A 14,938-nucleotide genomic window follows, 5' to 3' on the forward strand; every position below is an offset into this window, starting at 1 on the left:
TTTGTAAAGTTAGGTTTGTGTGCCTGGAAAAAGCCTGGCTGCTTTTAATATTTCATATAGTTAGCTTAACAAACATTTGCAAAGCCAAGTGGTCTGGCCCTTGGGATGTGTGGTGTGAGTTTTCAGTATATTTAGTGAATATTTTTATATCTTTTATTTTTAATTTCTGATTTATTTATATATATATTTTTTAGAGAAATTTAAAATAATGTGAAATTGTAAATTTAGATATGAAATTTTAATAGTGCCTACATGTCAGCTTAGTTAGTATTTAAAAGTAGTATGAAAAACCCATAGTTAGGAAGTGAAAATGTAAAGAAAGTTATGGTACTTCTTTAGTGGTGAAACATTCATGGAAAGCAGCGGCAAGAAGCGTAAAGTGCATTGAAAAAACAGTATTATTTGATAAAGTGAGCTTTATTCAAGAATGTCGAACAGACATACTGGTAACCGTTTTTCGTTATGAATAATCAGTGTACTAACATTTTGCACCGCCTCCAACAGGAAAAAAAACGCATGGACAAAGGGCTTTTATACACTTGTATGGCAAACACTGGCCACACACGTATGGTGTAGCCCAAAAGGATAGCTTTAAAAATAAAAGAAAAATGTGCCTTATTAAATTATGTTCACCAAGCACCCCGGCTGTTCGTTTAATAAATGATCAATATGTTCTTCGCCTGCCATGCTCTTGCAATATGAACTGTGTAAACAAAAGGGTTGGTTTTTTAAATCGTTTTCTATAATGCGAACTAGTACAGAGGACATTATGGGGGTTATTCTAACTTTGGAGGAGGTGTTAATCCGTCCCAAAAGTGACGGAAAAGTGACGGATTTACCACCAGACGTATTACGAGTCCATTATATCCTATGGAACTCGTAATACGGCTGGTGGTATATCCGTCACTTTACCGTCACTTTTGGGACGGATTAACACTCCTCCAAAGTTAGAATAACCCCCTATGTTTTACATGAATATCAGATGTTGCACATTTTAAAACACGTGAGATTAAGGGACTTGCCCAGAATCTCAAGCTGCTGACCTGAAGCCCAGGATTTGAACCTGGTTCTGCAGTTTCAATGTCAGCAGTTCTAGACAGTAAGAGGCAGCTCCTTCACTTTTGCTCATATTCATGGCACACACTAGCCACGCATGCAAGGTGCACAGTAAAAGCGTGTTATTGTTTTATCGAAACCAGCCCTTTATTAAAGAATTCCAAAGGTGCGCACTAGCCATTAGTTGACCTAATAAAAAATATTGTCTTAATATTATTCCAGCCTGCTGTCTTACACCGCCAGTATTACACAAGTATATGGAAAAGCAGTTTCATGGACCTAACCTGCAGACGCTGGCCCACACATGCTTGGTGGACTGTAACCTCTGTTTTATTGAAATATGTAGAAGATTGTGTATTAGCAGCTGGCTGTAATAATAAATAAGGTGCTATTACGATCGTGTGCAGCTTATTTTCAACACCAGCATAGAAACAAATAGAGGATCACCACAAAATGCCCGTAAATAATGTAAGGAAACAATGGCCCTCATTCTGACCTTGGCGGTCTTTTCGCAAGACCGCTGAGTTACCGCCGCGGTGAAGACCGCCGACCGCGGCGGTGTGCCGCTGTGCGCATTCTGACCGCTGGGAGCGTTCCGCCGGAAAACCGCCAGCAGCCACACTGGCGGTCGGCGGGAAAGTGGAGACTGGTCAACCTCCACCGCCACGCCAGCAGAACACCGCCCACAGAATTACGACCCACATTTCTGTGTGGCGGTCTTCTGTTGGCGGTCACGTCCCTATGGCTCCCGTCGCCTCCCGGAGGACCAACGCACAAGGTAAGTTGATCGTCCGTGAGGGGAGGGGGTGGGGGGGTGTTGTGTGATGTGGGCGTGCATGGGGGTGTGCGTGTGAGTGTGTAGAGGGGGTGTGTGAGTGCGTGTATGCGGGCGGGGGGTGCTGCTGTGTCTATGGGTAATGTGTGCTGTTCGGCAGGTGCGCATGTCGGCATGTATGTGTGCGGGTATGTGTCCCCGTTGTGTATGTGTGTGTAGGGGGTGTGTATATGTGCATGTTGGGGGTGTGTGCATGTCGGGGTACATGTATGTGCATGTCGGGGTGGGGGTGGGGAGGGGGTTCGTACCACCTCTGGGGGGTGGCAGGGGGGTGGAGGGTGTGGGGGGAGGACTCGGGTGGGTAGTGGGGGGTGGGGGAGACCCCTATCAGTGCCAGTGAAGGAATTCCCTGGCCCCGATAGTGCTTACCGCCATGGTTCGCACGGCGGTTCCCGCCCGCAAGAAACCGCGGCGGTAGGCAGGGTCATAATACCCTTGGCGGTCTTGGGACGACCGCCGGGCCGGAGTGCGCAAACTCCAGCCCCGCGGTCATGACCGCCGCGGCGGTCGGAGTGGAGAAGTAGCGGTCGGTCGCGGCGGGGACCGCCGCGGTCAGAATGCCATTTTTAATACCGCCGGTCTGTTCGCGGTCCGACCGCCGTCTCTCCGCTGACCGCCAGGGTCAGAATGAGGGCCAATGTTATGTACAAGGTGCGTACTCCACACAGATATGAATGTTAAACTTGGAGAAAACACTATCTTAGATGGGAAGAGGACTGCAAATGCGAACATGACGTAGCACAGCATGGCTTACATTACATCACCGTTAAAAAACGAACCGGAGGAAGTGTTCTAAATAATTATAATTTGCTTGATGTGACCGAATGGAACTGTTAACGCGTCCCTTTATGACTAATTTACTCACTCTGGGACTCGTTTTAGGCCAATGAGTCTTTTGACCCTGATTGAAGACACCTTAGGACGAGATAACTAATCAGCACGTCAATCAACATGTCAATATCGTCATCAATATTTACCATAATAAGACAATTCAGATTAGTCAAAGACATTAATAAAACTCAGAAACCATCATGACCTTGCAGTCATGAATAACCACACCAGTTTAGTACTATTATATGAAGTTTATTCCCTATTGATTACAATTCTACTAGTAAGTTTATTACTCTCAAAACCAAGAAACACATTAGCATAGTCACAATATGGCAACTCTGATAAGATTTCATCAAGGCAAGAATCACGAATATTAGAATATAGCACGACGTCAACATAGGTTATCCTTGGCAGAGTATCATTATTACGTTATTCAACAAAGCATAGATTCAGTCATTTGTCTATTTGCGTCGGCTTAGTGAACCCCTCATCTATCCTCGAATTAGCAGTGACATGTTGGGCTTCATGCAAAACAATTTAGCAACATCAATTTAGAAAACATCTAACTAGGGTCTCTGTCAAAAGAAGCAGTTGGTACCTAGAAAGGGCTCACAGGATTACTGCGAATCCAACAACAGGTTTGAGTCCCTTCGTCATTATGAGAGGTAGAAAACCCAGGGTTTTAAACACAGCTGTGTGCCAATCACAATTATTCATAGAGCTTTGAATAGCACTCTTAATTACCCTATTGAATCTCTCAACAGTACCATTTCCACTGGGGTTGTACATAGACGTAGTTTTGTGTTTGATGCCCAGTTTTTCAAAATACATCTTAGCAGTACTAGAAACAAATTGCACACCATTAACACTCAACAATTTCGTAGGAATTCCCTCTGACAGAAACACCTTGTCCATAAGATCCAACACAGAAACAGTGTCTCCCCTCTCTACTATACCAATTTTTGGCCAGTTAGAAAATAGGTCAATAAGGACTACCACATACTCTTGCTCATCCCCAACAGGACCAAACAAATCAACAGCATCACATTCCCATGGTTGCTTTGGTAATAATATTTGATCCATAGGAGGTTTTAAAGTACACAAGGTTTTGTTTGCTGAAGAACACACTTCACAGGACCTTACAAACCTTTCAACTGCTTTATCCACTCCTGGCCACCAAAACAAATCTTTAACCACTGACTTAGTGCGAACAACACCAAAATGACCTTCATGGCACAGATCCAAAACAATATTTCTCATACCATGTGGTGGAATTACTTTATTCCCTCTCAGTATGAAACTGCTCTCAACAGAAAGTTCATGCCTAACTTCCCAGAAGTGTCTACTTTGCTCCGTAAGTAGATCTTTCTTAGGCCAACCTTCCAGGACAAACTTCCGCACCATTTGCAAATCTAAATCTTCTTCCATTTCCTTACACCACAAGTCCTTATCAAGAGAGGAATTTCCAGTATCATGTATCAGAGCAACACTATAGTCTTCCCAAGGATCATCCACACAACCTTCTAAAGGGCACGGAAGCCTGGATAAACAGTCTGCCATCAGATTGTTTTTTCCAGGAACATACACAATTCGGTATATAAAATCCTTCATACGTATAGACAATCTTAAAATTCTCGCAGAAGCCAGTACACTACCTTCTGATGTGAGGAGCTTAATCAGAGGTTTATGATCACACTGGATAGTGATGTTCTTACCCCTAATAAATGTACGAAAATGTTCTAAAGCCCAAGCACATGCTAACGCTTCCTTTTCAATAACCGAGTACTTCTCCTCTGAAGGCGAAAGTGATCTAGATGCGAATAAAATAATCCTCTCCCTTCCATCTTTCCCTTTCTGGGACAGTACAGCGCCTAGACCTTTATTGCTAGCAACCGTAGTCACTACAGTATCCAAGTCAGGATCAAAACTCTCTAAATTGTTTGCTCAAATTATCCTTAACACTCATAAATTCCCTTTCGCATACATCACTCCATATAAAATGAGTATTCTTTTTCAGCAGTAGTCTTAAATTATAAACCTTTCCTGCAAAATTTGGGATAAATTTCACACAAAATTCAGCCATTCCCAAAAACCATCTTACATCTTCCTTTGAAGTTGGAGTTGCTGCATTAACAATGGCACTAACCAATGATGCTTTCGGTTTCACTCCCTCACCACTGATTTCATGCCACCAAATATTCTACACTTCTCCTGGCAAACTTGCATTTACTCAATTCGACAGTCAAGCCCTTACTTCCCAATACCCCTAAAACATGTTCCAATCGCCCATCATGCATTTTCCGATCACGCCCAAACACCAAAATGTCGTCCTGGAAACACATAACTCCCAAAGATTTTCCAAATAACTTATACATGAGTCTTTGAAAAACTGCAGCTGCAGACGCTAGTCCAAATGGCATCCTTTTGTACTGGTAACAACCGAAAGGTGTGATGAAAGCTGTCAACTTCCTTGATTCAGTTCTCAAGGGAATCTGATGATAGGCGGCTGATAAATCAATTGTGGAAAACCAACTTGCACCTTTAAGATTTGAAACCATTTCATTGATTTTAGGTAATGGAAAGCGGTCGATGACAATATTGTCATTTAAATATCTTAAATCGACACATAAGCGAATTTTCCCATTGCTGCGTCGAGCAATAACCACTGGTGATAACCATTCTGCACTTTCTGTAGGTTCAATCACATCCATCCCTACCAGCTTTTCCAGTTCTTTTGAAACTTCATCCCTTATCATCAAGGGTACTGGTCTCACCTTATAGATTTTTGGTACAGCGTTCATTTTTAATACAATTTTATGCTCAAAACCAACCAATTTTCCTAAAAGTTTTCCAAAGACCCTGGAAAATTTTCTCTCCATTTCCGTAGACAGGGTATGCCCATCACTTACTATCAACACTTTATCCTTGCTGTTAGGATCTAAGATCATTTGAAGTTGTCCTTGATCCTTCCATCCAAAAACTGATGGCCCCCTTTTTGACACATGCAATTTTCCTCTGGCACACCTATTTTTAAAAGAGAATTTTAACCATCTAAAACCAACAAGATCAACCTTGTCTCCTGTGTAGCTTTCAGGTCGCACATCAGGTTGCAAAAGTTTTCCACCTAATCTATTCACGAATGTCTTATTCCATATTTCCTCATTCACTATAGTGAAAGGTGAGCCAGAGTCTGCGTACATAGTGATTGGAATTCCACCTATTTCCATATCACACATTGGTTTCCCTTTTGTCTCAGCGTCTGTTATGTTCAAAATAAAGTTTCCATCTACAGTATCTTCTTTAGATTCCAAGTCATCATATTCTTGGTGTTCAATTCCTACGTGAGCATTGCCATTTAATATGCATTTAACCATTTTCTTTTTATTCCTACATACCTTCGCAAAATGTCCCACAATGCCACATTTACTACATTTCAATTTCAAAGCTGGGCATGATTTAGCATACGCTAAATGTTCCTTGCTGTCACATCTGTAACCTCTTTTTTCACCGTCGTTACTTTGTGGTGTTTTCTGTTCCTTCAGTGTTCTACGATTATTTATCTTGCATATGTTGTCAAAGCTCCTCTCAGTCGATTTTAATTCTGAAACACACTGTTCAGAAATCTCCGCTTTCCTTACAATAGCCACAATTTCCTCCAGTGAGGAGTCACCATTAATCCATAATCTCTCTTGAATGGATTGATTGTTGTTGTGCATTACCACTTGATCCCTTATCAAATCATCTTGTATTGAACCAAACTTACAATCAAGGGCCAATTTCTTTAAGTCTGCCACATAGTCATCAACAGATTCACCCTTCTCCTGTTTTCTTTGAAAAAATTTGTAGCGAATAATTCCAATGCAAACTTTGGGTGCAAAGTATTTATCCAGGTCTTGCATTGCAACACCAAAAACACAAACCTCTCCACTTATGGGGCTCTTCTGCATTTTGTTGTACGTTTTCAAACCCATAGGTCCCAATGAATGTAGAAAGGGTCTTTTATTTTGTTCTGCAGGCATTCTGTTATCAAGATCTATAGCCCCTATATAGTTCAGGAAATAATCTTTCCATTCTGTCCACTTTACAGGTGGGTTATTCCCAGCAGCCTAAAATGCTTGTGGCGGGACAATCGTGAAATTAAGCTGCGCCATGTCACCCACACTTAGCTATGTGGATTAAAAAAAAAACTGTTACTAGTTTGAGGATCTTCCTTGACCTGTTCCCTTGTTTGATGAAAAAAAAAACAACCACAAAAAATTAAATTATATATTTCTAATTCTGTTGTTTTTGTAGTATACTTTATTTCTGTTGAGCAAAAGATTGTCAGTAATGCTCGTTGCTTAGGGGTTTCCTGAACACCATAACCACTACAACCAGCCGCCAAATAACGTTGCACGCAAAGCGTGTAAAATATGTAAATTGTGCAGAGCGTCTCTTGTTAACTATGAGACAATCTGCTTGACGCTCCACATGAGGCTATAAGGTACGCGTAGTTTCCCGTTCCTACGGAAACGCGATATCTTGAGAGTCTCCGTTGCCAAGTAGACAACGCGCAACTTGAAATTGCACTCAAGCGTATTGACGCGTCTCCGATGCCTAGGACACGATGCGCGAGTGGAAACACGCGCCAACAGGTCGAGCTTATTGACACGTCTCCGTTGCCTAGGAGACGACGCGCGAGTGGAAACACGCGCCAGCAGGTCGGTTAACGGTCCGTGCACGCGCGCGCTGCCGCCTAGCACGAACCCAGATCTCAACAATAAAAAAAAAAAATTGTATATAGCCAAAAATAACCTCAGTGACACCGCTCCAATAGTGGTGCTGATCCTGGACTTGAATGAAAATCAAAATAAGGATCCCAACGGAAACTGGAAGCTGAAGCAACGCAGTCAGTGCTTCCACCACCCTCGTCGCCAGATTGAAGTGGGTGTGGAAGAATTAGATCGGAGTCGTGGTAGGAGAATCTTCTTTTTATTAGATTGCCAGTACAGTAACAAGGGAACAGGTCCGCTTCCTCGATGTGTCCAGGCTCAACTGACACCAGGAGGATTCCAGCATCAGGGACGCTAGAATCCTAATGTGTCACCGGCCTCCACATTCTATAAGAATAAGAATTAGCAAACACACAACAATGGCATTAAAGTGTTTTTATGTGCGAACCAGGGGTTACACGTTTGTGTTTTTTTTTTGTTAGATGTGGGGAGGTTAAGTAATTTGCAGAGACTCGGAATTCTTAGGTTAAACTGGAATTTACTCTGGTTTCCCATGTCCAAATAAAGCTGCTTTAGCCGATAGCCCACATCTCTAAAACGTGTTTGTTACCATGTCATTGAAAGGCATTTGGGAAAAGTGTACATGGTAAATGTGGGGAATAAATGAATGATAAGCGTTTTGGAAAGAGAAATGAAACATTCAATAGACTAAAACACGAAAAATAAAACTGGCACAAAGTGAGTTCTTATACGTGATCCTTCAGTATACGATGCAGTGCATAACTTAAATGAATGCCCCATATAAAACAAGGAAACTAACTTGCACACAATAAAAATGAATGATAACATAACCATGTTGATAAAAAAAAAGGTAGCTCATCTATTAACAGATAAGAAGACATTAATTAGATTACAAGTGTTCAGGAAAGATGCCATCATTCAACAGACCAGATACTTCAAAAACCTAACCAGTCTAGTAAAGAAACTGGTAATAAGACTGCCTCTCAGGAGAAAGCTAATGAAAGCCCGCACGTTCTCAAACTAAATATATCATATCTTCTATCAAATCTTGAACGGGGAGAAAAGACAATGAGACACTTACCTGCAGAATAGCCTAGAGAATTTAGGTGTTTTAGATTTATGGGAACAGAATGTCAGTGGCTCCATCTTCAAGAAAATCCTGATCAAAGGTATTCAGCAGAAAAGCTGTTTGGACGATAAAATGTTATTGGCAAAACGAGTGCATGGGTGGTTGATGATGAACTGATACGAAACCTGCAATGAACAACCATATTTTGACTCAGCTTTTACTTTAACCACCAAGAAGGAATTAATGAAATTGCGCTTTGGCCTCCTCCCAGTGCTAGAGTTCACACCCAAATGGCAGATCAAGGGGCAGTTGGAGGACAATCTGTGACGCCGGTGTCATCAGTCTGCCGAAACATTCTTGTACATAGTATGTCTTTGCCCAAAGTTATTAGCAGCTTGAAGAGCCCTGCTACATAAAGAATTTCTAGCCCTGAGAGTAAGATCCTCAGGGAAGCGGAAATAGCGACCCTCAATCCAAAATTCCATGCTCAATGTTCGGCTGATGCAGTTTCTAGCAATGTTTAATAGCCAGATAAAATTACTATTGGGGCCTGAATAGAGAAGTGGAAATTTGTTACCAAAGGGACCTTAACATGGTATAAAGGGTGGTTATGGGAGGAATTAGATTCCCCCTCCCCTTCCTACAGGCACCAGACCTATCTCCTATGTACTTTGGCATGGCTACTAATGTTATTGTGAACCAGATTTATGGTTGAGCTGCTAGGGGCAGGGTGCAATGATTTTAGTTCCCTGTCTCGATCACTCAGGCTCCGTAGTCCAGGTGCCTGAGCGTCTGTTTTATGGCCTCTTAAACCTACAGAAGAGCTTGTTTCCGGTACCAAAGTAGTCTTGTATTTATTGTCTGCTCAGTGCACTTTCTGCATCACTGGTTACGCTTGCCTCATAAGCAATCCTTGTACCAAGCACTTTTAACTTGGTTGTATGTTACTCAAGCTGCGAGAGGCTTGTTCTTCTTTTCACCTAGTTAAATAATGTTCTTGCACTAGTGCGTAGGTTGAAGCAGGATGGGTGATGGCTTAGCTAACCAGCTGTAAACTCCTTTTGGAACTCTTATAAGAAAAATGGTGGAAATAGTTGATGTATAGCAGGCCTTATAGTTCTGCCAAGTACTGATGGTACGAAGCCAAATGTTTTTGTCTAACAATGTGGATATATGTTTTTAAGACTATTGATTTGTGTGTGTTTGCCCTGAACGTTTATGCCTAACCATGTGGTGTTTTTTTTGCCTTTATTGGATGCATGCATTTAAGACTATTGATTTGTGTATGTTTATGTTTTTAATTAACTAATAAACTACATTTTCACCTACTCTGATATCTAAGACCAGGTGCACTTTTTGTGTGACAAGCAACCTAGCAAATGACCAAGGAAGGGAGACCGAGCCAAAGCCCCCTTTCACTATCTAATCTCATCTAATCTAATCTATCCATATTTTTTAGCAAATATGATGACCTGCGACAGCAAATACTGTCAGTAGACCAGACCTAAAAAATGGATAACAAGTGCTTTATTAAAATTTCCAATAACTTCTTTATTGAAGTGGATTATAATTTCCATCTTGATAATAAAATCTTACTGAGCCGTTCACAAGTGGACCCACTAAGGCAACAGACTGCTTTCCTCTACAGTCTGTTTGCCCTTCCCATGTGCTCCAACTTTCATTTGCCAATGGCCTTATGATGCATAGACTGGCCACATGAGTAATTAAGTGTTAGACCCGTCAGCCTTAGGGTGGTCTCCCCACCAACATGTTGCCTTTTGCCCCCTCTTTTTGGCTACATCTTTTTGTTGGACGTAGGACTCTGGGCACCTTACCACTGCTAACCAGAGCTAAAGTGCAGGTGCTTTTCCTCTAAAACATGGTAACACTGGCTTATCCCTGATTGGCATATTTAGTTTACTATAAGTCCCTTGTAAAGTGGTATCCTGTATACCCAGGGCGTGTACTCTAAATTCTGCTAGTGGGTCTGCAGTACTGATTGTGCCACTCACTCAAGTAGCCTTTAAAACCGACCTCAAGCCTGCCATTGCAAGGCCTGTGTGTGCAGTTTACTGCCACTTCAGCTTGGCACTTAACACCTCTTGCCAATGTTTAAACTCCAGTTTGATTACACGTGTCACCCCAAGGTAGGTTCTAAGTGACCCTAACGGCAGGGTGCTGTGTAACTAAAAGGCAGGACATGTGCTGTTAGGTTTTACATGTCCTGGCAGTGACAAATGGCTCAATTCGTTTTCACTGCGGTGAGGCCTACTTCTTCCATAGGCCAGTATTGGGAATTCCCTTGTATTCTTTCAAGTGGTAAGTCCTGATCAAGAAGGAGTAGCTCCGTCATGTTTGGTATGGTTGGAATAATAATAATAATAAACCCTATTTGATGGTAAGACTTGATTTATCTCTACTGTTTTACATATGCCACCTTTTAGAAAGTGGACATTGCTCTGCTCTTCACTTTGTTCCGTGTGCCTGCAGCCTGACTTTAATCCACATCTGGTCATGGTGACAGCTACACTTCTGTGCATACTCTCTAGACAGCCACAAACACAGGAAGGGTTGGGTGCAAGGGGATACATCTGCATGCATCTGCATATTGATAGCGCTCCTGGGCTGGGTGAGGGAGAGGTGGTTCACACTTACATTCAAATGGGCTGTGTCCTGCTCGCGCAAAGGGCTAATCTACCCCCCCACCAGTAGTCTGGACTGGGCTGAAAGGGACCCTTGCACACTTCTGAAGGCCCATTCAAAGTCACCCCTAAATCAAAGGCATTTTGGGACATAGGTATGAGGGCTCTGGCCTATCAAATTAGTACACTACTGGGCCTGCTAGAAACCATACTAGAGTCAAGGGTGTTGCGCTGGAATGATCGCCACTCTGATGTGCCTGAGGAACTGCTGCCGTGCTTGCTGTGCTGCTGTCTGCTGACCTTTGCCCTGCAAGAAGGGCCTATATATATATATATATATATAGATATATATATATATATATATCTATATATATATATATATATATATCCCCAGAAGTGACTGCAAGTGCTTGCTGGCTTGCCTCCTATTCTCCCTTAGGTCTTAGGGATCTCATATACCTCGCTATCAGCCTCAGTTATTTTATTTCACTCTTACTAAAGATTGCCTCAAATACTTCCATCGCTCTGCTATCCGAGAATCAGGAGCCTCATCGTGTAAACACTAACACTGGACTCAGCGCGCTGTGAGTGTCTTGGCAGAAAATCTGCTTGGTGGCCTCCTTGTTTGCCCGTAGCTGCCTTGCCCCCAGAGACGATGCGCCCATTTGCAGGCAGCGCCTGCTGACTTCCCTTACCGCTGCTACATCGAGGGGATCCTGCAGAGATGATTATTCTGTCTGATTGGAGTGCTGGGGGAAGGCACTGCCTGCCGACTTCACAAACGGTCGCCACACCGCGGGAATCCCTCAACCTGGCCTCCTTCAACCACGTTTGCTCTATCAGGGACGCTGGGACAGCCTACCCCGATCACCAGCCTTAGTCTGCAGGGTCTGAGCATGACGCCAGCCTTCAGCTCTCCCCTGCCACTGGGCAACACCGTGGATCCATCGCCATTCCACATAGCACGGAATCAAATGCCGACATCTGAACACTTGAATTATTGGGTGTGGTGGGGGACGACAAGATGATTACTATTAATGTGTAGCTTACTTACCCTGACTAGGATTGTGGTCCCTACTTGGACAGGGTTTATACCTCTGCCAACTAGAGACCCAATTTCTAACACTAAGCACCATCTTTTGCTACCCATTTTAGGTCAAGAGCACATATTTTATAACATGTTATTGTGTATAAGTCTTCTTCACTGTAATATCTTCAGATAATCCCAGACATGTCTGAGCCAAGAAATATTTAATTGCACCTGCCAGTACTTTAAACTGTCCTCATTTTGCCACCTTGATACTTACTTTCTTTATTTTAACATATGCAATTAACCTTTATTATTATTAAGTACAGTGAGATTCCACTCAGAATGATATCATAACAACCGGTTCTCTCGTAGGGGAATTTACATTATAGTCATAAGCGTTGAATAGTTCCGCCCGGCTGCAGGGACCCCAGTGCAGTTTTTCCAAAATAACTTCTTATGTGTTCATGTTTGCCTTAGTTCAGGAAGGCCTGCAAAGTCACTTAAGAATGTCTATATGCAGCCTAAAGGAAAGGCTACAGTGTCCAAAATTCTTCATCCAGTTTGATTTAAAAAGGACAAAGGTAAGGCACATGCATTCAAATGCATGAATAAGTTGAAAATTTAGCAGAAAAAATCCTTCACAACCTTTTTATATAGCAAAACAATGATGGAGTGCATGGCAGTGTAGCCCATAGGCTGCCATTATCAATGAAGAAAAAGGAGACTGTGACTTTAAGAACAACCAGTCCTCCAGTATCCCATCATGCCTCTAGAGAGGCAGTTACCTCAGTTCTTTTTTACGGCCCCTGCTGTCAGGACCCTGGAGCATTGAGCTCGACCCTTTTAGGCTTTTTCTACAAAAATTGAGTGAAAATCTTGGTGACAACTCTTTCACTCGATGTCTTTTGACTTTCTTGATGTTTGCCTTTTTCTGACAGGAATTAAGGCATTTTTTCCCCAGTAAAAATGCCTTCTCTATTTGACAAATGCCCATGATGAGGCAGAAAAAAGGCCAAAACAGACTCACATGATGTCTGTATCATCTGCCTGCCGTCCTCACATCTTCCTGCCTCCTGTAACATCTGCAGGTCATTTTCCAGGCGTACCCTGCGTAACAGGGAGAAGATTCGCCTTCAAGGGAGAGCAGAGAGACAACGCCAAGAAGCCAGTGGGAAGAGGGGGAAGGTCAGTCTTCCAACAGAGCTCTTCCTGCAGCCTCCTGTGGATGTGAAAGGTCTGAGTGGTGTTTTTCTGCAAGAAATCGCTTTTGGTCTCGGTTGACGTTGAGAAGGTGGTTGACGTCGAGAGGAGGTACGGTGCCGACATGTTCGCCGTCGAAGTCTGGCTCGATGTCGCACAAACGTTGAGGACTCCACGGCACACAACATTGAGGAGTATATTGACATTTAGGCAAAGGAAACGCTGATGTTGCAATTCGACGTTGAGGTCCCGCTCAACGTCGACACCTATATGGCGTAAATTAAAATCAGTGTCAAAGAGCTTCTCGATGTCGAGGAGGCAGAAACGGAGAAGGATCTATTCTTCATCGGATTCAGCCCATTCCAGAGATGTCTCTCCTTCTCTGGTGCTTCTTCCTTCGTCGCCTTCTCCTCACACCTCCCCTCCACTGCCTGCTACGCCTCCTCCTCAACCATCACCTCGAAGTCTGACTCTGCACCGACAGGCTGCTCCAGTTTTCCCGGCACCCATACCACCTACTGTGCCTCAAGTGCCTAGCACCTGCCCAGCTCCCAGACCGCGCCCAAGATCACACCACCATTCTCGTCATGGCCATCAGTCATCTTGCCGTTCAAGGTCAAGATATTCCCACCACAGATATAGACAAAGATCAAGATCACGTGCCTACCGTCATAAAGATTCCTCGTCCTCCACCAGAGACTATTCACCTACACTAACAGATTCACCTCAACCTCGTTCCTCACCGGTCGGCGACATAAAACCTTTCATGAAGTTCTAGTGCGAGGTGCGACAAAACTCAACATTCCGATGGCTATCCCAACTCCATCTACTTCGATTATAGTCGAGACTCTCCAGCAGCGCATAGCTTCTGGAAACCGCTATGGAAGTCTTCCTTACGCCGGCTACGACTAAGTCTGCTCCCTCCAGACTACAAAAAAAGTATTGTCTTCTGGAACAAGACCCTTTGTTTCTGCGCTCCGATCCTCCACCTGATTCGGTGGTAATATTGGCTGCCTGCAAATCTCACGCTACTTCTCCGTCTCCTACCTCTCCTCCTGACAAAGAGAGTAAAAAGGTGGATTCAACTGGCCGCAACGTCTGTAGTTCGGCCACAACCTCAATGAAGGCGGCAAGCCCAACAGCCCTTTTGGGCAGATATGATAGGGCCCTGTGGGACTCCCTACTCCAATTTGCTGAACATCTCCTGAGAGATCAGAAAGAGGAGTTTTTGGAGATCGTCCAGGAAGGTGCTATGGTCTCTAACCAGATCATTAGTGCATCAGCGGACTCTACCTTGCTCTCTGCACATACATACTGCCACAGGGTAACGCTAATGATACATTCCTGGCTGAGTCTATCATCACTGAAACCAGTCGCTCAGCAATGCATCCAGAACCAGACATTTTCAGGCTCCACTCTATTCGTCTCTCACACCGATGATGAAATGGGAAGGATGAAGGCTGAGGTAGACACATTGAAGGCAGTAGGCCTTGAAAAACTCAAAGAGAAACAACAGAGGACGAGCGACACATCAACCCAATC

General features: G+C 43.4%; 1 protein-coding gene across 2 annotated transcripts in view; it reads left to right on the forward strand.

The window, feature by feature from the left end:
* The window catches only part of PCGF5 (polycomb group ring finger 5), a 479,167-nt gene that overhangs the window by 24,586 nt on the left and 439,643 nt on the right, over positions 1 to 14,938 (forward strand). The gene's annotated exons all lie outside the window — the stretch shown is intronic.

The sequence above is a fragment of the Pleurodeles waltl genome, chromosome 6 (assembly GCF_031143425.1).
Source record: "Pleurodeles waltl isolate 20211129_DDA chromosome 6, aPleWal1.hap1.20221129, whole genome shotgun sequence".
In the NCBI taxonomy this organism is placed as follows: Eukaryota; Metazoa; Chordata; class Amphibia; order Caudata; family Salamandridae; genus Pleurodeles; species Pleurodeles waltl.